The following is a 25,773-nucleotide window of genomic DNA, read 5'->3' as shown; positions in this document are numbered from 1 at the left end:
GTCCCAGTGGTAGGACCCCTACCAATCTGATAGTTATCCCCTATCCTGTTAAACTGTTGTAAAATCTGCAGCGCGTTACGTTATTCCATGTAGAAACACCTTTGACTAAGCATTGCCCATTTCTAAGCCGACCCCGCTCAGCAGCTGCCAAGGCTTAGAGGGAACACTGCCTGCAGTAGTGGTATACCTTATTCATGTAACGCTTAATCTTTGTAAAAGTAGCCCAAGCCCTGCTGTAGTTACTAACTAGGGTGGCATGCAGACTCGTCGCCGCGCCGGCAGCTTGAACTTAACATCTCTCCCTCCGTGATGCGCCTCCTGCCAATTCTGCCTGCTCCTCCCGCTTTAGGAATGAAGCAGGCAGGTGGGGCAGGAGGCACATGACAGAGGGAGAGATGATAAGCTCAAGCTGCCGGCGCGGTGGCGAGTCTGCATGCTACCCTAATTAGTAAGTACAGCAGGGTTTGGGCTACTTTTACAAAGATTAAGCTTTACATGAATATACTTTACAGCTTTGTGCTGGGCCGGTGTATTTGAGTAGAGTCACTGCACCAGCCCTGCCGCCAGTTTCCCTGCCTCCTCCCTCCCTCCCCACTGATACATTACTAGAAGGCACTTATGGGGGATCTGTGGATGGAACTGTTATGGGGGATCTGTGGATGACACTTATGGGGATATCTGTGGATGACACTGTTATGGGGATATCTTTGGATGACACTGTTATGGGGGGATCCGTGGATGACACATATATAGCATAAGATGCTATATATGTGTCATTCACAGATATCCCCATAAGTGTCATCCACAGATATCCCCATAAGTGTCCTCCACAGATATCCCCATAAGTGTCCTCCACAGATGGCAGTACATCAGGATTGCCATCCAAAATCGGCCTGTCCCGCACAAAGCGGTACTGTTGGGAGGCATGTTGGGTGAATGGTATGGGAGGTAGTGGGGGGGGGGTGGAGGCAGGTTGCTTGTGGCGGCGGCGGGTTGGGGGGGAGGCGGCAATGGGGAGGGGGCCCCATGGATCAGTTTTGCACCGGGGCCTCATGGATTGTGTGTAGGCCACTACGCCTGATTCCACACATCTGATGCCAAGTGCTCCTTCTTTCACCCACCATCTTCAGCTGGCACTGGTGTTGCCACCCACCTCCCCACTCTGTCACCGGGTCACTCTGTGGTCTCCTGATGCTGCTGCCATCTCCACACTATGTCACCTTGCCACTCTGTAGTCTCCTCATGCTGCTGCCAATTCCACACTATGTCATCTTGCCACTCTGTGGTCTCGTCATGCTGCTGCCACCTCCACACTTTGTCACCTTGCCACTCTGTGGTCTCCTCATGCTGCTGCCATCTCCACACTGTGTCACCTTGCCACTCTGTGGTCTCCTGATGCTTCCGCCACCTCCACACTGTCATTGTGCCACTCTGTGGCCTCCTGATGCTGCTGCTGCCACCTCCACACTGTCATTATGCCACTCTGTGGCCTCCTCATGCTGCTTCCACCTCACCACTGTGTCATAGGGCCATTCTATGGACTTCTCATGCTGTTCCCACCCTCCCCACTTCATGACTGGGTCATTATTTTGCCTTTTGGCCTGGCTGACAAAATCATTTATTTCAACCTTCTTCTGATCTGTCAGAAGGAAGGAAAAATGAGACGCACAACGGATCTGATCACACACAGGGGGAAGGATAGTGACCACTGAGCTCCACCCTCACCCCTGGCCCTGCCTACTTGCCTCACGAGTCCTGATGACAGGGGACAACTGGACGACAGTCGCTAACTTAGGATACGTGCAGGGAAGACAGACAAGACAAAATACGGAACATGAACGGACCGGGTCAGAACAAAGACAGCTACGCAGTACAAAGGGTTAAGCAAAGAATGGTCAGGAGAAGCCGGGGTCAAATACCAGGAGAGTAGAGAAGTACAAGAGGAGTCCTAAGAGAGTAGTCAGGTGGAAGCCGAGGTCACAATACCAGGACGGATGCGCAGTACAGGAGGAGCAGGCAAAGGATCATCAGGGAACGGAATCAGGTGAGTATTCAGTAGTCGAACAAATAGCCAGGAACCTAGAAATTAACAGGCAACCTGTGGCTAGCAGGCTGCCTGTATTTATAGTGGGGAGTGAGGGTCGTGTGACGTGGCCAGCGTCACATGACCGACAGACCAACCAGTTGAGCACCGAGTGATCAGCTCGGCGCTCAAGGCAGAGTTAGGAGCAGGGAGCCACCCTGGGAATGAGGTCAAACACAGATCCTCATTCCCAAAGCTAAGCAACAGTTCTGCGGGCAATGGGGGACCGAGTGCACCTTCGGAACCCCGTTACAGAATCCTGTCTGTGTAGCAGCTGTAAGGTCTGTATGGTCCCATCAGAATTGGCTTATGATTTGGTAGTCAAAAGCAGGAGTGGGTACAAAACACAGAAGACATGCAAATATTCCATTCACGTGTCATCTCTATTTTGGATCCACTCCTGTTTTTTTTTTTGGCATTAGCAATACTGATGGATTACTGACCAAATGCTGACCGAGTGAAGCTGGATGCTCCACAGACAGGATCCGTTTTTTGGGGGTTATTGTTCTGACGGATCAGAGGAAGGGCAAAATAATCAGTGCCGTCAACACAAATTTACTGCTGACACCCTCTCCACTCTGTCGGGGGGCTCTACTTGTATAAGCGTTTAATAGAACAGGTTCTGTAGACTATCTGTATCTATGTGGAATCAGGTGACAATAGTGTAAAAGGAGTGCGCTTCTTCTTGGAGCTAACATCGACCTGTAAGGCTGAGTTCACACTTGAGTTATTTGTTCAGTTTTGGCCCCGTAACTGCCCAAATAAATGAAGTGTGCAGTAATTCTAAGAGCGACGCCTGTCATCTGCATGTCATACTGACTCACAGTATTATTTCACTACCATAGCAGACTCCCTATGCGTGTTACTGCAAGACACAGTGTTCTACACTACTATAAAGGCTCTCTGCAGCCAGGAAATAGCTGTTTTTAACGCGATTCACCGCAATTAAATTCGGATCGAACCGAAGTTTTTAGAAAAATTTGGCGAACCTGCCTAATCAAATTTTTTAAAAATGTGCTCATCTCTAATTAAAACACATTTAAAAGAAGCAATCCGGAGCAGATCCAGTGACTTACAGGTAACGTTTCCACAGATTTCAGTTGTTCATTTTCCTTTTCTACTCCATTTGATCCAGAAATAGGCAGACTTAGTGCCTATATAATGCTACCCTCCCAGTGCCAGTATGTAATGCTCCCCCCAGTGCCAGTATATAATGCTCTCCCCTAGTGCCAATATGCAGTGCCCCCCACTTAGTGCCAGTATACAATGCTAGCCCCAGTACCAGTATATAATGCTCCCCCACCCCAGTGCCACTATTTAACGCTCCCCCTTAGGGTCAGAATATAATGCTCCCTCACCCCATTGCCAGTATTTAATGCTCCCCTTCTTAGTGCCAGTATATAATTCTCTCCCACCCCAGTGCGAGTATATAACGCTCCCCCTCCTTATTGTTAGTATATAATGCTTTCCCTCCCTTAGTGACAATATATAATGCTCCCCCATCCCAGAATTTAATGCTCCCCCTTTAGCGCCAGTACACCAGTGCTTAGTTTAAAAATAAAAATAAAATTACCTCACTCCTGTTACCCGCCTCTCTCTGTGCTGCAGGCCACAGTTCTCTTCCGATCTGTGGCCTGTATTGCTACATCCCAATTACATGATCACGCAAGACCTGGCGCAGGAGGTCGCGGTGACGTCATCGCAACGTCTTGCGCCACTCTACTCCCTAGCGGCCTGAAGCCAGTGAGACCTGACGCCAAATGCAGGCATGTTTGTATATCCCTTCTATGGGTAGCGAGGTGGTGCCCTAGGCAGATGCCTACCCTTGTCTGCCCATGGTCCTGGCCCTGGACTGGGCACTGGAAATGGCAGAGACTAAATGAGGAGTATATGTTCTTTTATTTTATCACTGAGGCATTTTCTTCCAAGGTGGACAACCCCTTTAAAGATTCCATTGGCCCTGGATTCTCCTACAGCATATAGAGGTTTATAAATACTATATAATAGCATAAACTAAAATTAGACGGTATTAGTATAACACAATGTAGCTGGATAGGACGTTAAAGCCAGAAGCTGAAGTTCAAGCAAAGGCTGTATCTATAGCAACCAATAGTAAGTATTTGAAAGCAACAAAGAGCAACCTGCACTGAGCTACGGCTGTTTGCTATTTCCAATATTCTGTATTAACTTATAGCTAGAAAGATAATTATGTGCTCAAATCAATTCAGCTTTGAAGGTTTAAAGGGTCGTCATTGTAGCTGAGCGTTGGTATTGAATGAAGTCTCTAATTTATTTGAAAGATTCCTGCGAATGGGGAAACTGTTTAGTCTCCCACAACAGAATTTTGGACTTTAGTGCTGGGGATCAGTGTGAGTTTTGCTTATGAGTCTTAATTAACCCCTTCAGCCCCTGGTGATTTTTTTTTGTTTTGTTTTTTACTCCCCGGAGCCATAACTTTTTTATTTTTACATTCTCATAGCTGTATTAGGGCTTTTTTTTTTAAAGGACAAGTTGTACTTTTTAATGGCACCCTTTAATATTGCATACAGTGTAGGGGGAAAAAAAATTCAAATAGCATGGAATTGGAAAGAAATACTTAATTCCACCAGTTTTATGGGTTTTGTTTTTATGATGTTCCCTATGTCCTGTTACCTTGATTATCCAGAGGTCAGTACGATTACGGCGATACCACATTTTAATTGTTTTTTTTTGTGTTTGAACACGGAATATTTTTTTTTTGGGGAAAAAATTGTTTTTTTATCGTCATAATTTAACCTCCATAACTTTTTTTTTATAATTAGGGGGTGTGAGAGCTCATTTGTTACGGTTTATTGTTGGACTGTGTACGACTTTTTGATCACTTTGTATTTAGTTGTTTCTGGGAGATGAAGTGACAAAAAAATGGCAAATCAGCCATTTAGATTTTTTTTCCGTTATGCCATTCGCCATATGGGATAAATATTTTTATATTTTAATAGTACAAGCGCTTTTGGACATGGCGGCTTTTATTGTTTATGTATTTTTTTTTATTCTAGGGAAACAGGAGTGATTAGAATTTTTATGTTTTTTAAAACTTTTGTTTTTTTTTTTTACCTTTTTAAAGTCACCCTAGGTGATTATGACATGCAATCTGTAATTCATATCTGTGTATTATAGAACACAGAACACTAAACTTATATATATTCGAATGCAGTGCTGCCGTCTACAGGTCTGCATTGGAATATGCTAGTAATAAGCATGTAAGACTAGTATTAATAGTACAGGCAGCCTTCCCGGAACTCTCTTGGACCAGGAAGCACATGGCTCCTGGTTTTAGCGCTGGTAGATGCTATGGTCACTTTGGATCACGGCATCTGAGGGGTTAAATTTCCGCAATCGGCGGTCAGTGTAAAATAGCAAATAACCCAGCAGTTATGGTGCTCGTGAGTGGGCGCCACCTTGAAAGAACGGACTTCTACGTTGGAGGCCTGGAAATTGCTAAAACATTGTCTAAGGTCAATAAAAACTTGAGCAGTCCCTGTTAATGGCGTAGAGAACAAACAATGGTACTTGTGAAAATTGGCTGTGGTGTTTCCAAGAGAGAAGACTTTTCAGTCTTTATGCAGATGAGGGTATTACTGTACACAGGGGTGTGGCCTAGCCCTTCAGTGCACCTCAGTTTTACAGTGCTGGTCATTGGTGCACTGAATCCCTGGTTTGCATAAAGAATGTAATTTTTCTTTTTTCTAGGAGATGCCACAACCAATTTTCACAAGACAAGTATCACTCTAAGTGGCAAAATCAAGGAACAGTTTGACACCTGGCTTCACAGCACTGTGTTGGACTCTGAAGTAGCCTCCATATCATCCTGCTCCGATGGAGGGAGCCATCCAATACACAATCTCATCCTCCTTCTCCTCAACAATAATGTTGCGCCTTTCTGAAGCCAGCAGGGACAACTGTGGCCTACTACTACTACCACTAAAAAAGAGAAGAGCTTCCAAATAACGTGACAAACTTTATTACTAAGTGCAGATAAAATCCAGTTCAAACACAACAACTACGCGTTTCGGATCTTACAATGGTGATTCTTACTCATGATATTTCTTCATTACTACTACCACCACTTCTAGCTGGAAACATGGTGCTGCTACTAGCCACATTCTGACCCTGGGTCTTTTGTTTGGAACCCTTCCGCAGCCCGGACATTTTTGTGCCTTTCAGATAATGTTGTGCACTACCCTGTGTCTTGGTGTACTAAAAACTTATATATGCTGCTAGCTTTTCAACCACCCCCCCCCCCAAAAAAAAAAAAAGATTAAAAACATGTAAAATTGGGAAATGGAGTTGGGCCTAAATTCATTATCACTCCCAGATACTTTTGTGTGCTACCCTGTCTATTGATGCAGTAATCACATATACTTGCTGCTAATTTGAATATAATCAGTCCCCATAATAGAAAAAATAGAATAAATGGTTGGAAACGTGTTTGTGAACACAGAAATAAAGAGAAACTGTTTTAGGCCTAAATTTGTTATCCCTCACAGATACTTGTGTGTGCTGGCCTGTGTATAGGTGTTGATCACCTATATGCTGGTTTAATTAAATTAAACAAGTCTCAAAAAACATTTAAATGCCAACTGTGTGGAATTGGAATTCATAGAAACAGACAATTGTGACCTGACGCTCAATTTCTTTCTATTACTCACTGTTAGATTGTTGCCCTACCTTACAAATAGATTGCTGCCACACTGTTGGTATTGCTGCAGTAATCACATATATATGCTGCTTAATTAAATTGAAAGCACCCAAAAAAATTTTTTAATTGCGACCATGTGAAACTGAAAATACATAAATAGACAAATGAGGCTTGACACTCAATTTCAACTTAACACAAGGGTAAATTGCTGCCATACCACGGGTATTGCTGCAGTAATGACATATAGATGCTGCTTAATTAAATGGAACCCCACCAAAAAAAATTATTGCGACTGTGTGGAAACTGAAAATACGTAAATGGACAACTGGTTTGATGCTTAATTTAGACTTAACGCACATAGGTAGATTGCTGCCACAACATGGGTATTGCTGAAAATACGTAAAAAAAAAAAGAAAGAAGATTGAGTTTTGACGCTGAATTTCAACTTAGCACACACAGGTAGATTACTGCTATACCTTGTGTCTTGTAGTAATCACATATATATTCTGGTTTAATTACATTTAACAATCCAAAAAACTAAAAAAATTCTAACCTTGTGGAAGATGAAAATACATAAACTGACAGCTAAGGCTTGAAGCCCAATTTCAACTTGACACACACAGGTAGATTAAATAGTTACATAATTAATACGGTTGAAAAAAGACATCAAGTTCAACCAAGAGAGAGGCGGGGACGCGAATCCAAGAAGGAAGGGAGACTCAGATTTCTACACATTTTCATAAGCATTAATGTAATTTACTTTTAAGAATTAATCTAAACCCATTTTAAAACTGTCCACTGTTCCTGCTGTGACCATGTCCTGAGGAAGTCTATTCCACAGTTCTTAAAGTAAAGAAGCTTTGACGCTTCTGGAGACTGAATTTTTTCTTCTCCAGTCGGAGGCAGTGCCCTCTTTTCTTTTGAGGGCATTTTACATGGAACAGTCTTTCACCATATTATTTTGTATGGCCCATTTATATATTTGTATAGGTTGATTATGTCCCCCCTTAGACGTCTCTTCTCAAGACTAAATAAATTGAATTATTTTAATATTTGTTTATAACTAAGACCCTCCATGCCCCTTATCAGTTCAGTCGCTCTCCTCTGTACTTTTTCCAGCTGCAGAGCGTCCTTTCTATGGACTGGTGCCAAGAACTGAACTGCATATTCCAGATGAGACCGCACCAACGCTTTGTAAAGTGGTAATATTACATCCCTGCCCCGCGAGTTCATGCCTCGTTTAATGTACAGTATGACAATATCCTGGATGCCTTAGAAGCAGCTGATTGACATTGTATGCTGTTATTTAATCTACCATCTATAAGGACACTCAAATCCTTCTCTATAAGTGACTCTCCCAGTGTTAGATCCCCTAGGACATATGATGTGCAGATTATTACTACCAAGATGCATAACTTTACATTTATCCACATTGAACCTCATTTGCCAAGTTGATGCCCAATCACTCAGAGTGTTCAAGTCAGCTTGTAGTTTATGGACGTCTTCCATAGACTGTACAGTTCTACATAGCTTAATGTCACCTGCAAAAATAGAAACGGTGCTATTAATCCCGTCCTCGATATCATTAATAAATTAAATAATAGAGGACCCAGCACTGAACCTTGGGGTACACCACTTATAACCCGGGACCATTCTGAATAGGAATCATTGATCACAACTCTCTGGACATGGTCCTTCAGCCAGTTTTCAATCCAATTACAAACTATACTTTCCAAGCCTATAGGTCTATAATTACCTGTGGAGGACCTTGATCTTTTTTTGAATATGGGCACCACATTTGCCTTGCGCCAATCTCTTGGCACTGTACCAGTAACTAGAAAATCTTTAAAAATTATAAACAGGGGCACAGCAATGACTGAACTGAGCTCTTTAAGAGCTCTTAAGTGTAATCCATCTGGACCCAGAGCCTTGTTCACTGGAGATGAGCCAATCGAATCCCATGAAGTGGAATTCGATCCGAATTTCAGGATCAATTCGATTCGCCTAGAAGCCAAATTTCCTCGTGCTTCGTGTTAGCGAATCGATTTAACCTGAAATAGTATAAAAAACAAAAAAATTCAAATTTACCTCATTCATTTGCTTGCGACGGGCTGCCAGCCTCCATCTTGCTTAAAGATTTCGGCCGAAATCCCATGCAGCGCACGATTACATCTTCACGCCGGCCGCACAGGATTTGGGCCGAGATCTTAAAGCAAGATGAAGGCTATAAGTTTGATAAAATTTATTTTTATTGTTAATTTTACACATAGATGCCGCAATATGAATGTGGCCTCTGAGGGGTACAAATTTTTTTGTGAAATTCGGCGAATCAGCTGAATCGAACTTTTAAGAAATTTGCGCATCTCTATTGTTCACATTTACCTTATTTAAGTTAGATTGGACCATATTTACATTTAGCCAATTGAGTATATAACTGGATGTTCTAACAGGCCAGGCACCATAGATATCAGCTCCTTCCTCTTCTTTTGTATACACAGACCTAAAAAAAACATTTAGTAACTCTGCCTTTACCTTATCTTTAGGGACTAGCCCCCATTACTATTATTTACGGAATCTACCTGCTCAGACATTGGTTTTTTAGCATTTATATATTTAAAGAATTATTCGGGATTTGTTTTGCTCTTTTGTTACCTGCTGTTCATTTTGCATTTTTGCAAATTGTATCTCCTTTTTGCAGATTTTATTAAGCTCTTTGTAATCTTCAAAAGCTACAGCTGACCCCTCAGATTTGTATTTTTTAAATGCCCCTTTTTTGTCATTTATTGCCATTTTAACAGTAGCTGTAAGCCCTTTTGCGCGGGGGGGGGGGGGGGGGGGGGGTAATTTTAGCCGTTTATACTCGTTACCTAAAGGAATACAAATTTTAGTGCAATTACTCAACGTGGATTTAAAGCTCTCCCATTTATCCTCAGAATTATTATGTGACAGTAGCTGCTCCCTGTCTATGCCCTGAAATGCTGCCCTCAACCCATGGAAAATAGCCTTTTTAAAAATCTGTGTTTTTGCTCTGCCTGACAGAATTTGCTTCTTATAGTTTAGGGGGAATATACAGTACTTTTGGTATTGCTGCAGTAATCATATATAAGCTACTTAAAGAGGACCTTTCGCCGATTATTTCACTATGAACTAACTATAAAGACATGTAGAGTGGCGCCCGGGGATCTCACTGCACTTACTATTATCCCCGGGCGCCGCTCCGTTCTCCTGCTATGCCCTCCGGTATCTCTGCTCACTAAGTTATAGTAGGCGGAGATTCCAGTCACTAAGTTATGGTAGGCAGAGTCTGCCCTTGTTCTGCTCTAGCGCTGGCCAATCGCAGCGCAGAGCTCACAGCCTGGGAGGTTATTTTCTCCCAGGCTGTGAGCTCTGCAATGCGATTGGCCAGCGCTACAGAAGAACAAGGGCAGACTCCGCCTACCATAACTTAGTGAACGGAGATACCGGAGGACATAGCAGGAGAACGGAGCGGCGCCCAGGGATAATAGTAAGTGCAGTGAGATCCCCGGGCGCCGCTCTACGTGTCTGTATAGTTAGTTCATAGTGTAATAATCGGTGAAAGGTCCTCTTTAATTAAATTGAAAGAACCCCCCTCCCAAAAAAAATTTCAATTTTGACTGTATGGAAACTGAAAATACGTAAATGGACGATTGAGGCTTGATGCTCAATTTCAGCTTAACACACACAGGTACACACATACCTTGTGTCACCCACATATGCTGGTTTAATTAAATTTAACAATCCCCCCCAAAAAAATTCCAACCGTTTGGAAACTGAAAATACGTAAATGTGTGATTGAGTCTTGATGCTCAATTTCAATTTAAAGGGGTTCACCGGGCAAAACCTAAATATTGCCGCGTCATTCTAACCTGTAGAGGGAAGAATGTTAGTCTTACCTTTCACAGCACAGTCCAAGATCCGCCTCCTGATCACGTGATCGATCTTCATAGGTTAAATTCCGTCTTCTTCACTTCCTGTCCTCTTTTCCTTTCTTGAGCAGGAGACAGTGTGTCACGAATCATGCAGTATACAGGATTCGCTATACTGAGGCTGATCGCTATACTGTGGATCTTAGGGCGGGTTCACATCAGCGTTATGGATTCTGTTTTTGTTTTCCATTATAACATGGTTATAAAGGAAAATAACGGAATCTATAAGACGGAAGTCAAAACGGAAGAGGCATTCCATTTTGATCCTTTATAATACAAGTCTATGGGCAGCATAACGCATCCATCCTGGTTTCCATTATGAAGTCCATTCCCATAGACTTGTATTATGATGGCATGCAAAACAGAAGCCTTCCGTTTTGCTTTCCGTCATAATAGAAGTCTATGGGAATCATAACGGATCCGTCTGGTTTCCGTTATGCAGAATGGAAAAAAAAGTTCTGTTGACAGGACTATGTTTTCCGTCTTGCATAACGGGAAACAGACGGATGCGTTATGATTCCCATAGACTTCTATTATGATAGATCAAAACGAAATGCCTCTGAAAGGCTTCTGTTTTGACTTCCGTCTTATGGATTCCGTTATTTTCCATTATAACAATGTTATAACGGAAAACAAAAATGAAATCCATAACGCTGATATGAACCCGCCCTTACTGGGATCACTGTGGAAGGCACACGGGGGGCACTGACTGGCACATGGGAGGCACTGGGAGCACTGTGAATGGCACATTGGGACACTGGATGTCACTGTTGATGTCACTCTTATGGGGGGCGCTGTGGTTGTCACTATTATGGGGCCTCAGGATGAGTTATGGGGCTCATGCAAATTACTATGGTTGGCCCAGTAGTCCATGTCACGGTTGGTGTGTCGGCCACATTTTACAGGACGACTGTGGCTTCCCTGACCTGCACTGACTATGTGATAGTAATGTATGATACAACCAGTCTTTATGTGACCGCAGGGCGATTGTCGTGTACTCACCTCATCAAGTGTACATACCACCTGATCAGATAGAGACTGGCTGTATCATAGATTACTGTCATACAGTCAGTTCGGGACAGGCGAGTGCGGTCAGTCTGGGAGATGTGGCCCGTTTACGGAACATGTTCCCCAGGCTGATCATGGTCGTATCACACATGTATCACACATGATAGGCCAAGATAAACAATGCAGCACTCAGGACCAAAAAAGATAGGATTAGGCCTCAGCACACCACTGTATCCGTTTTGCGGTTTGCAAGTCATGGATCCGCTAAATAAAGATACAGGGCCAGATTTATCATTACACTTACATCTTACTCCACTTTTACATATGTCCAATGTCACTTTTGGCTAAGTCAGATTTATTAATGGTCCTTTAATACTGTGATAAATGTGGTTTGATGGTAGCAGTTTATCCTTCAGTAAGCGGCTTTACAAAAGTCGCACGTCTTTACGAAAAAGTTGCATGTTCTATCAAAAAGTTGCATAAGATAAGCATGGTCCTCACTGGAGTGAAATTGCGCAATTTCTAGCGACTTTCTAAATTGTCACAATAGTAAATCTGTCTAGAGATTCATTTACATAAGAAAACACGCCCACTTTCAGAAAACTGGCGAGCATAGCGCAGAGCGAAAAAAGTCACACATTTGTGCGCAGTTTTAGCGAGTGCGCAAAAATTTGTGACTTTTTCACTCCATTATTTTGACTTGAGCTAATGATAAATCTGGCCCACAGTCTATCTGTGATCCACATTTTTTGCATTCCCATTGACTTCAATGGGTTTGAGGTCTGTATTTTGAGGACCAGAATAGGACATGTTCTGTCTTTTGCAGAAATGACATACGGATGTGGAAAGCACATTGATAACGTCTATGTGTTTTCAACATCCATATGTCAGTTTCACAAAAGATAGAAAATGTCCTATTCTGGTCCTCAAAATGCAGACCTCGAACCAATAGAACTCAATGGGACTGCAAAAACATGTGGATTGCATACTTATTTTGCGGATCCGCGACTTGCAGACCGAAAAAACGGATATAGTCGTATGTATAAGGGTTTAAATACACAGCTCAGCAGGCAGTATCATACAAGATGAATTAGATACACAGATCAGCAGGCAGTATCGCACACAACACGCTGTGTATCATGCACACACACATGATAGGATAAGGTACAGATGTCATTAGATGTGCTTGCTGATTCAAGCTGTTTATTACACTCTGGAGATGGTTAGGAAGAGCCTGTGGACTGTCAGTGATGGGATTTAGAAATGAGTGAGAAATAGACTAGCAGGATTCATTATGGCAGTAGTAAGATGGCCACAGAAATTATAGTGGGTGTAGCTCCTTCAGGCTGATCAGTGGGGGAGAGTGTCCAGCCTGTGACTCATCATTGTGCAGTGCAGCCAGGCTTTTTTATCAATCAAGTTATGTAGTCAACAAAACAGTAAGAGGAAAAAGTAAACAGATCTGCCTGGATAGTCTGATGCCCAAACAGGCAGAAAGCAAGCTCAGGCATGAAAAACAAGTATTTGGGGGCATATATATGCATGGTCAGGGGTGATAGGAGCACATAAAAATAATATACATTTTGGGACTAGACAACCTTTTTAACACATACAGGTAGATTCCTGCAGTGTGTGTATATATATATATATATATATATATATATATATATATATATACTGCTTAATTGTATTGAACTCCACAAAAAAAGGATTTAGGTGAAAATAGGGCAAAAAAGTGAAAGTATTTGCTAGCAGGTAACTGCTTTTGAGGTGCACATGCACTTCTGATAGCAGGCTCAGCCATCCGCAGGTCAGGTCTCTCTATTGCACACAACAGACACAATTCTTCTTTGGAATCCTAGCCTTTCCCTTTATTCTCCCTGGTAATAAGCTTGATTGATTAATTTCTGACTGTCCCTGATTGGGTGATTATGTCTGCCAGGAAAAAAACAATCACCCTCTTTCACAGCCCAGCACAGAATGGCGTTCTGCTCTTTCTTCTAGGGCACCTCCCTGCCTGCTACAGCACTGATTGGCTCATCCAGGCTGTCTGTCAGCCTGGGAGACAATCAGGGAAAGCTCCCCCCGCCACTTCCTCTCAGAGTCATGTGAGAACCATTCTTCTTCCTCCCTAGTGCTTTTTTTTCCCGCCGACATGTGCAATAAAATTGCATTACGTGCCGATTTAGTGGATTTGTCAGAAAAAAAAAACCGAAAAGATTCAGGTTCATCTGCTGTCCAAAAAATAGCAAAGTTCGGACCGTCTCGCTCGTCCTTAGCGTGAGCCATAACTTGTGACTTTTTACCGCCACTTATGCGGCATAAAAGCATTCTTAAATCTCCCCCGTTGTGCCTGCTTTAACAGTGAATTTCCTGGTGACATACTCCCTTTAAATGTAACCAGAACTACTGTATGAATATGGGATATGATGACATTTTATTTTATAGAAAATGTTAATATATTGTACTGTATGATAAGGGCACTTTTAGCTACCATTAAAAAAAAAACACAAATACATTTTTTTTTCCCATTCAGCGATACATATCTCATCTTGCTTTCACTATTTTTATCCTTACTATCTTAAGTCCTATAGTTATTCAGGGGCATACAAAGAAATAAAGTGCAATTCGTTATTCCAATCCATCTTGATTTATACTGCCAAAGGCTGCAGATCGTGATTACATAATTTATGCATCATTAAAATGTGAAGCGCTCATACTTGTCAAATCAAATTTCTGACAAGTGAATTAACAGGCGTATGAGTCATTTCACCCCCTCTCTGCTGAAAAATGAGGTGTGGTGGTGCGGCTGTATTTAACCTCCCCCCCTTTCCTCCTTACTCTATCAGAGCCTTCAATTTACTGCAAATCAAGTAGGGTTCGGAATTTGTAAGGTGCATGAAAGGCTAAATATGGAAAGCTAGCTTTCAGCATGCTACCAGTAAGATCTGATTAAAGCTGGGTTTAGAAGTAATCATTGTGCCCCCAATCAGACATATTTCACAATAATGCATTATCTGATGGTTCTCTCCGCTTGGCATTTTCCAGAAAAATAATACCCACCATAAAACACTTGTATTCCCTATAACGCAGTGTCTTTGCAAACACCATATGTATTCCACAATCTGGGCAAATGCAAACCAACTCATAAAGTAGACACTGGTAGTAAGTGATAGATCCAAATCAGATCCAAATGGGGTAGTCTTCTGTTGGACCATTGGGGCAAAATTGTTGGATCAGACTCTGGGTCCAGTAAAGGATCTTTTAGATTCATATGTGTGTAGCCTTAGCATATTCATCTATAAAATTTAACATTTCAGATAAGCCTGTTTGTGAAAGGGTAGTTCCATATACTGTGTATGCGTGACCCAGTGGGTCACTACAAAGGGTTAAAGGGGTTGTCCGGGCTTTTAATATTGATGACCTACAGTGGGGGAAATAATTATTTGACCCCTCACTGATTTTGTAAGTTTGTCCAATGACAAAGAAATGTAAAGTCTCAGAACAGTATCATTTCAATGGTAGGTTTATTGTAACAGTGGCAGATAGCACATCAAAAGGAAAATCGAAAAAATAACTTTAAATAAAAGATAGCAACTGATTTGCATTTCATTGAGTGAAATAAGTATTTGAACCCTCTAACAAAAAAAGACTTAATACTTGGTGGAAAAACCCTTGTTTGCAAGCACAGAGGTCAAACGTTTCTTGTAATTGATGACCAAGTTTGCGCACATTTTAGGAGGAATGTTGGTCCACTCCTCTTTGCAGATCATCTCTAAATCCCTAAGGTTTCGAGGCTGTCTCTGTGCAACTCTGAGCTTGAGCTCCCTCCATAGGTTTTCGATTGGATTAAGGTCCGGAGACTGACTAGGCCACTCCATGACCTTAATGTGCTTCTTCTTGAGCCACTCCTTTGTTGCCTTTGCTGTATGTTTTGGGTCATTGTCGTGCTGGAACACCCATCCACGACCCATTTTCAGTTTCCTGGCAGAGGGAAGGAGGTTGTCGCTCAGGATTTCACGATACATGGCTCCGTCCATTTTCCCGTTTATGCGAATAAGTTGTCCTGTGCCCTTAGCAGAAAAACACCCCCAAAGCAAAATGTTTCCACCCCCATGCTTGACGGTGGGGACGGTGTTTTGGGGGTCATAGGCAGCATTTTTCTTCCTCCAAACACAGCGAGTTGAGTTAATGCCAAAGAGCTCTATTTTGGTCTCATCAGACCACAGCACCTTCTCCCAGTCACTCTCTGAATCATTCAGGTGTTCATTGGCAAACTTCAGACGGGCCTGCACATGTGCCTTCCTGAGCAGGGGGACCTTGCGAGCCCTGCAGGATTTTAATCCATTGCGGTGTAATGTGTTTCCAATGGTTTTCTTGGTGACTGTGGTCCCTGCTAATTTGAGGTCATTAACTAACTCCTCCCGTGTAGTTCTAGGATGCTTTTTCACCTTTCTCGGAACCATTGACACCCCACGAGGTGAGATCTTGCGTGGAGCCCCAGAGCGAGGTCGATTGATGGTCATTTTGTGCTCCTTCCATTTTCGAACAATCGCACCAACAGTTGTCACCTTCTCTCCCAGCTTCTTGCTAATGGTTTTGTAGCCCATTCCAGCCTTGTGCAGGTCTACAATTTTGTCTCTGACATCCTTGGACAGCTCTTTGGTCTTTCCCATGTTGGAGAGTTTGGAGTCTGCTTGATTGATTGATTCTGTGGACAGGTGTCTTTTATACAGGTGACTAGTTAAGACAGGTGTCCTTAATGAGGGTGACTAATTGAGTAGAAGTGTCTAACCACTCTGTGGGAGCCAGAACTCTTAATGGTTGGTAGGGGTTCAAATACTTATTTCACTCAATGAAATGCAAATCAGTTGCTATCTTTTATTTAAAGTTATTTTTTCGATTTTCCTTTTGATGTGCTATCTGCCACTGTTACAATAAACCTACCATTGAAATGATACTGTTCTGAGACTTTTCATTTCTTTGTCATTGGACAAACTTACAAAATCAGTGAGGGGTCAAATAATTATTTCCCCCACTGTATCTTCAGGATAGGTCATCAATAGAGTTGAGCGGACACCTGGATGTTCAGGTTCGGCAGGTTCGGCCGAACTTGAAAAAAAAGTTCGGGTTCGGGACCCGAACTTGACCCGAACTTGACCCCGAACCCCATTGAAGTCAATGGGGACCCGAACTTTTGGGCACTAAAATGGCTCTAAAATAGTCCTGGAACGGGCTAGAGGGCTGCATCAAAATGTGCTTAAGAGCATGGCAACTGTTCTGCAAACAAATGTGAATAGGGAAATGACTTAAAATAACATAAAATACAGAAAAATTTAAAATAACAATCTGGATCTAGGAGTAGGAGGTTGAGGAGGCAGTGGATGGGTGTATGTGGCAGTGTAGGTTGACGTGGCGGTGTAGGTGGAAGCGGCGGTGAAGGAGGAATAGGTAGCCAACACTGATTTGTGTTATTTTTAAATTGGGGTATCCCCCAAAATATTGGGACATATAACAAAATAAAACTAAGAATAAGTGCACTTGAGTACAAGAATGGATGGTTGAGGCTGGTATAAATGTCTATTCTGCACAAGGTACGGACAAGTCCTGTGGGATCCATGCCTGGTTCATTTAAATAAACGTAAGCTTGTCCACATTGGCTGTGGCCTGTGATAATGCTCTCTGCCGTACTAAACACACGTTCACACTATACACTGGCTGCAGGGCAGGTCAGCACCTCCAAGGCTGACAAAGCTTTTCCACATTTTGGCCATGCTAACCCTGCCTTCTCAGGTGCTGGTGGTGCCCTAGCTGCGTTGGCGACCTCTTCCTCCTCCTCTGCCTTCGGCTTGTTCTTCCACTGTGCCCTCGCTGTCAGGTGGGAATGCTATCAACAGCGTGCGCTTGAAGTCGCGCATCTTCCGATCAGTAGCAGATGTTTTCACTAAATTTAGTTCCCTGTCAGCAATGCAGAGCAGGGGTTCATTCACGGCAAAAGGGGGTTTGTGTCACCCAGCAATACAACAGAGGATTTTGAGAGATTTAGGCCCCTGATACCCATGCACAGCAGGGGTTCATTCACGGCAAAAGGGGGATCATGTCACCCAGCAATACAACAGAGGATTTTGAGAGATTTAGTGTCACGGATGGTGTTGCAGAAAACTGGAAGTTATAAATAAACAACCGACTGACTTGATCCCAAACTAAGGATCATATTGGTGAGCCCTATAAAACTCCTAGAGCTCTCCCTGACTGCTAAGCCCATGCAAAGATCTTTATGATAGAAGATTGCATGCCCTCATACCTAGACTGTGTGACACCTGAAAACCCTATAATTGTGAGGGGACACGACCACCGGCTCCCTGCACTTAATACGGAGGGAGTCAGGGTCACCTAGAATCAAGCCAGCACGGAAACACAAATAAAGGAAAAAGACTTATCTGAGGAACCAGCAGTTGCAGGCTCTAGCAGTGAACACAATCCAGGAAGTAGTATAAACCGCAAAGTGAGGCAGTATGGGAGGGAATATAATGGGAGGCAATCAGTGTAAATAGATGACAGCTGGGAGAAGGAAAAGAGATGACAAAGTGAAAGCAAAACAAAGAACATCATGCAAGAGGTACAGAAGAACGTCTAACAGACCTTCTCACAGAACTGGCGGTGACATTTAGACCCCAGTCACCCAGGCCCAGCAGGGGTTCATTCACGGCAAAAGGGGGTTCATGTCACCCAGCAATACAACAGAGGATTTTGAGAGATTTAGGCCCCTGTCACCCAGGCACAGCAGGGGTTCATTCATGACAAAAGTGGGATCATTTGTGTTTTAGCGTTTGTATGTGTATTTCGCCATAGCGATGTGCACCTGCATACAGGGTTGTGCTGACTGAACCCCCCACATTTTTTCTTTGTAATATATATTAGAGGCGTGGCGATCTCCATGCAGTAATGCACACCTGACCAGTTAGTCTGCCCTGGAAACTGGTTTTAAAGTCAGTATAAAACTGAGTCTGCTTTTACAGCGCCTACCAGTAGCCATTTGGCTCCAGGAGAAGTATATAGTGGGCTCAGCATGCATGTTGGTACTTGCATCCCTGGATCCGATGAAAGCTGTCACGGCACCGGACGGGGTTAAAAGCAGATTGTGCCTGGCGTGCATGCTGTACCTGCGCTCCCTGGACTTTGTGTGGCTATCATGGCTCATAACAGGTAGGTACTAGTGTTAGGGACCATTGATAGGGGCGACCTTGACGTGGTGAGTGGCTTATTACGCTTTGGCCAAAATGTACACCAATGCCTCATTCAACATCCAGCATAGAGGCAGGGCAGAGTCCTGGTTGCAGAGTGCTATTGCATTTTTGTTTTTGCGTTTAAAAGGGGGATCATGTCACCCAGCAATAGAACTGAGGATTTTGAGAGATTAAGGCTACTTTCACACTAGCGTTCGGGGCTCCGCTTGTGAGTTCCGCTTGAAGGGGCTCACAAGCGGCCCCGAACGGATCCGTCCAGCCCTAATGCATTCTGAATGGATGCGGATCTGCTCAGAATGCATCAGTCTGGCTCCGTTTGTCCTCCGCTCCGCTCAGCAGGCGGACACCTGAACGCAGCTTGCAGCGTTCAGGTGTCCGCCTGGCCGTGCGGAGGCAAACGGATCCGTCCAGACTTACAATGTAAGTCAATGGGGACGGATCCTTTGAAGTTGACACAGTATGGCTCAATTTTCAAACGGATCCGTCTCCCATTGACTTTCAATGTAAAGTCAAAACGGATCCGTTTGCATTATCATGAACAAAAAAAAAAAAAAAAAAAAATTATTATTATTTTTTTTTTTTTGTTCATGGTAATGCAAACGGATCCGTTCTGAACGGATCTAAACGTTTGCATTATAGGTGCGGATCCGTCTGGGCACATACCAGACGGATCCGACCTAAACGCAGGTGTGGAAGTAGCCTTAGGCCCCTGTCAGCAATGCAGAGCAGGGGTTCATTCACGGCAAAAGGGGGTTCATGTCACCCAGCAATACAAAAGAGGATTTTGAGAGATTTAGGCCCCTGTCACCCAGGTACAGCAGGGGTTCATTCACGGCAAATGGGGGATCATGTCACCCAGCAATAGAACAGAGGATTTTTAGAGATTTAGGCCCCTGTCAGCAATGCAGATCAGGGGTTCATTCATGGCAAAAGGGGGATCATGTCACCCAGCAATACAACAGAGGATTTTGAGAGATTTAGGCCCCTGTCACCCAGGCACAGCAGGGGTTCATTCACGGCAAAAGGGGGTTCATGTCACCCAGCAATACAACAGACGATTTTGAGAGATTTAGGCCCCTGTCAGCAATGCAGAGCAGGGGTTCATTCATGGCAAAAGGGGGTTCATGTCACCCAGCAATACAACAGAGGATTTTGAGAGATTTAGGCCCCTGTCAGCAATGCAGAGCAGGGGTTCATTCATGGCAAAAGGGGGTTCATGTCACCCATCAATACAACAGAGGATTTTGAGAGATTTAGGCCCCTGTCACCCAGGCACAGCAGGGGTTCATTCACGGCAAAAGGGGGATCATGTCACCCAGCAATACAACAGAGGATTTTGAGAGATTTAGGCCCCTGTCACCCAGGCACAGCAGGGGTTCATTCACGGCAAAAGGGTGTTCATGTCACCCAGCAATACAACAGAGGATTTTGAGAGATTTAGGCCCCTGTCAGCAATGCAGAGCAGGGGTTCATTTATGGCAAAAATGGGTTCATGTCACCCAGCAATACAACAGAGGATTTTGAGAGATTTCGGCCCCTGTCACCCAGGCACAGCAGGGGTTCATTCACGGCAAAAGGGGGATAATATGCAGTACGCAGCCCTGCAGGGTATTGCGATGTGAGGTCACGGTTACTTAGGCAAACGAGGGTTGCTATGGGTTACTCACAGTTTGTAGGATGACCCTGGGCAGCGTACAGCAGTGATGGAGAGGCTGGCACAGTAGTCCTCTGGGGAACTCTCTGTATATAGGGACCAGGCCTGATGGTGGATGAGGTGCCCTGGATGTTGCAGATGTTTAATGGGCCTAGGACAAGGTCCCTTTAACCACCTCCGGACCGCTGTACGCACAGACGCGTCCTGGAGGTGGTTGATTCATTCCTCCTGGACGCGCCGGCGCGTCCTCTCGCGAGACGCGAGATTTCCTGTGAACGCGCGCACACAGGCGCGCGCGCTCACAGGAACGGAAGGTAAGAGAGTTGATCTCCAGCCTGCCAGCGGCGATCGTTCGCTGGCAGGCTGGAGATGTGTTTTTTTTTAACCCCTAACAGGTATATTAGACGCTGTTTTGATAACAGCGTCTAATATACCTGCTACCTGGTCCTCTGGTGGTCCCATTTGTTTGGATCGACCACCAGAGGACACAGGTAGCTCAGTAAAGTCCCACCAAGCACCACTACACTACACTACACCCCCCCCCCCGTCACTTATTAACCCCTTATTAGCCCCTGATCACCCCTAATCACCCCTGATCACCCCATATAGACTCCCTGATCACCCCCCTGTCATTGATTACCCCCCTGTCATTGATCAACCCCCTGTAAAGCTCCATTCAGATGTCCGCATGATTTTTACGGATCCACTGATAGATGGATCGGATCCGCAAAACACATCCGGACGTCTGAATGAAGCCTTACAGGGGCATGATCAATGACTGTGGTTATCACCCCATATAGACTCCCTGATCACCCCCCTGTCATTGATCACCCCCCTGTCATTGATTACCCCCCTGTAAAGCTCCATTCAGACGTCCGCATGATTTTTACGGATCCACTGATAGATGGATCGGATCCGCAAAACGCATCCGGACGTCTGAATGAAGCCTTACAGGGGCATGATCAATGACTGTGGTGATCACCCCATATAGACTCCCTGATCACCCCCCTGTAAAGCTCCATTCAGATGTCCGCATGATTTTTACGGATCCACTGATAGATGGATCGGATCCGCAAAACGCATCCGGACGTCTGAATGAAGCCTTACAGGGGCATGATCAATGACTGTGGTGATCACCCCATATAGACTCCCTGATCACCCCCCTGTAAAGCTCCATTCAGATGTCCGCATGATTTTTACGGATCCACTGATAGATGGATCGGATCCGCAAAACGCATCCGGACGTCTGAATGAAGCCTTACAGGGGCATGATCAATGACTGTGGTTATCACCCCATATAGACTCCCTGATCACCCCCCTGTCATTGATCACCCCCCTGTCATTGATTACCCCCCTGTAAAGCTCCATTCAGACGTCCGCATGATTTTTACGGATCCACTGATAGATGGATCGGATCCGCAAAACGCATCCGGACGTCTGAATGAAGCCTTACAGGGGCATGATCAATGACTGTGGTGATCACCCCATATAGACTCCCTGATCACCCCCCTGTCATTGATTACCCCCCTGTCATTGATCACCCCCCTGTAAAGCTCCATTCAGACGTCCGCATGATTTTTACGGATCCACTGATGGATGGATCGGATCCGCAAAACGCATCCGGACGTCTGAATGAAGCCTTACACGGGCGTGATAAATGACTGTGGTTATCACCCCATATAGACTCCCTGATCACCCCCCTGTCATTGATCACCACCCCTGTCATTGATCACCCCCCCTGTCATTGATCACCCCCCCTGTCATTGATCACCCCCCCTGTCATTGATCACCCCCCCTGTCATTGATCACCCCCCCTGTCATTGATCAACCCCCTGTCATTGATCAACCCCCCTGTCATTGATCAACCCCCCTGTCATTGATCACCCCCCTGTCATTGATCACCCCCCTGTAAGGCTCCATTCAGACATTTTTTTGGCCCAAGTTAGCGGAATTATTATTTTTTTTTCTTACAAAGTCTCATATTCCACTAACTTGTGACAAAAAATAAAATCTCACATGAACTCACCATACCCCTCACGGAATTCAAATGCGTAAAAATTTTTAGACATTTATATTCCAGACTTCTTCTCACGCTTTAGGGCCCCTAGAATGCCAGGGCAGTATAAATACCCCACATGTGACCCCATTTCGGAAAGAAGACACCCCCAGGTATTCCGTGAGGGGCATATTGAGTCCATGAAAGATTGAAATTTTTGTCCCAAGTTAGCGGAACGGGAGACTTTGTGAGAAAAAAATAAAAAATATCAATTTCCGCTAACTTGTGCCAAAAAAAAAAAATTTCTATGAACTCGCCATGCCCCTCATTGAATACCTTGGGGTGTCTTCTTTCCAAAATGGGGTCACATGTGGGGTATTTATACTGCCCTGGCATTCTAGGGGCCCCAAAGCGTGAGAAGAAGTCTGGTATCCAAATGTCTAAAAATGCCCTCCTAAAAGGAATTTGGGCCCCTTTGCGCATCTAGGCTGCAAAAAAGTGTCACACATCTGGTATCGCCGTACTCAGGAGAAGTTGGGGAATGTGTTTTGGGGTGTCTTTTTACATATACCCATGCTGGGTGAGATAAATATCTTGGTCAAATGCCAACTTTGTATAAAAAAATGGGAAAAGTTGTCTTTTGCCAAGATATTTCTCTCACCCAGCATGGGTATATGTAAAATGACACCACAAAACACATTCCCCAACTTCTCCCGAGTACGGAGATACCAGATGTGTGACACTTTTTTGCAGCCTAGGTGGGCAAAGGGGCCCATATTCCAAAGAGCACCTTTCGGATTTCACTGGTCATTTACCTACTTACCACACATTAGGGCCCCTGGAAAATGCCAGGGCAGTATAACTACCCCACAAGTGACCCCATTTTGGAAAGAAGACACCCCAAGGTATTCCGTGAGGGGCATGGCGAGTTCCTAGAATTTTTTATTTTTTGTCACAAGTTAGTGGAAAATGATGATTTTTTTTTTTTTTTTTTTTTTCATACAAAGTCTCATATTCCACTAACTTGTGACAAAAAATAAAAACTTCCATGAACTCACTATGCCCATCAGCGAATACCTTGGGGTCTATTCTTTCCAAAATGGGGTCACTTGTGGGGTAGGTATAATGCCCTGGTATTTTAGGGGCCCAAATGTGTGGTAAGGAGTTTGAAATCAAATTCTGTAAAAAATGACCAGTGAAATCCGAAAGGTGCTCTTTGGAATATGGGCCCCTTTGCCCACCTAGGCTGCAAAAAAGTGTCACACATCTGGTATCTCCGTACTCAGGAGAAGGTGGGGAATGTGTTTTGGGGTGTCATTTTACATATACCCATGCTGGGTGAGATAAATATCTTGGTCAAATGCCAACTTTGTATAAAAAAATGGGAAAAGTTGTCTTTTGCCAAGATATTTCTCTCACCCAGCATGGGTATATGTAAAAAGACACCCCAAAACACATTCCCCAACTTCTCCTGAGTACGGAGATACCACATGTGTGGCACTTTTTTGCAGCCTAGGTGGGCAAAGGGGCCCATATTCCAAAGAGCACCTTTTGGATTTCACTGGTCATTTACCTACTTACCACACATTAGGGCCCCTGGAAAATGCCAGGGCAGTATAACTACCCCACAAGTGACCCCATTTTGGAAAGAAGACACCCCAAGGTATTCCGTGAGGGGCATGGCGAGTTCCTAGAATTTTTTATTTTTTGTCACAAGTTAGTGGAAAATGATGATTTTTTTTATATATTTTTTTTTTTCATACAAAGTCTCATATTCCACTAACTTGTGACAAAAAATAAAAACTTCCATGAACTCACTATGCCCATCAGCGAATACCTTGGGGTCTCTTCTTTCCAAAATGGGGTCACTTGTGGGGTAGTTATACTGCCCTGGCATTCTAGGGGCCCAAATGTGTGGTAAGGAGTTTGAAATCAAATTCTGTAAAAAATGACGAGTGAAATCCGAAAGGTGCTCTTTGGAATATGGGCCCCTTTGCCCACCTAGGCTGCAAAAAAGTGTCACACATCTGGTATCTCCGTATTCAGGAGAAGTTGGGGAATGTGTTTTGGGGTGTCTTTTTACATATACCCATGCTGGGTGAGAGAAATATCTTGGCAAAAGACAACTTTTCCCATTTTTTTATACAAAGTTGGCATTTGACCAAGATATTTATCTCACCCAGCATGGGTATATGTAAAATGACACCCCAAAACACATTCCCCAACTTCTACTGAATACGGAGATACCAGATGTGTGACACTTTTTTGCAGCCTAGGTGGGCAAAGGGGCCCACATTCCAAAGAGCACCTTTCGGATTTCACTGGTCAGTTTTTACAGAATTTGATTTCAAACTCCTTACCACACATTTGGGCCCCTAGAATGCCAGGGCAGTATAACTACCCCACAAGTGACCCCATTTTGGAAAGAAGAGACCCCAAGGTATTTCGTGATGGGCATAGTGAGTTCATGGAAGTTTTTATTTTTTGTCACAAGTTAGTGGAATATGAGACTTTGTAAGAAAAAAAAAAAAAAAAAAATCATCATTTTCCGCTAACTTGTGACAAAAAATAAAAAGTTCTATGAACTCACTATGCCCATCAGCGAATACCTTAGGGTGTGTACTTTCCGAAATGGGGTCATTTGTGGGGTGTTTGTACTGTCTGGGCATTGTAGAACCTCAGGAAACATGACAGGTGTTCAGAAAGTCAGAGCTGCTTCAAAAAGCGGAAATTCACATTTTTGTACCATAGTTTGTAAACGCTATAACTTTTACCCAAACCATTTTTTTTTTACCCAAACATTTTTTTTTTATCAAAGACATGTAGAACAATAAATTTAGAGCAAAATTTATATATGGATGTCATTTTTTTTGCAAAATTTTACAACTGAAAATGAAAAATGTCATTTTTTTGCAAAAAAATCGTTAAATTTCGATTAATAACAAAAAAAGTAAAAATGTCAGCAGCAATGAAATACCACCAAATGAAAGCTCTATTAGTGAGAAGAAAAGGAGGTAAAATTCATTTGGGTGGTAAGTTGCATGACCGAGCAATAAATGGTGAAAGTAGTGTAGGTCAGAAGTGTAAAAAGTGGCCTGGTCTTTCAGGGTGTTTAAGCACTGGGGGCTGAGGTGGTTAAGGTTTGTGACGCCAGTGCCTG

The sequence above is a fragment of the Bufo bufo genome, chromosome 3 (assembly GCF_905171765.1).
Source record: "Bufo bufo chromosome 3, aBufBuf1.1, whole genome shotgun sequence".
Taxonomy (NCBI): domain Eukaryota; kingdom Metazoa; phylum Chordata; class Amphibia; order Anura; family Bufonidae; genus Bufo; species Bufo bufo.
Note: the sequence above shows the minus strand (reverse complement) of the source record.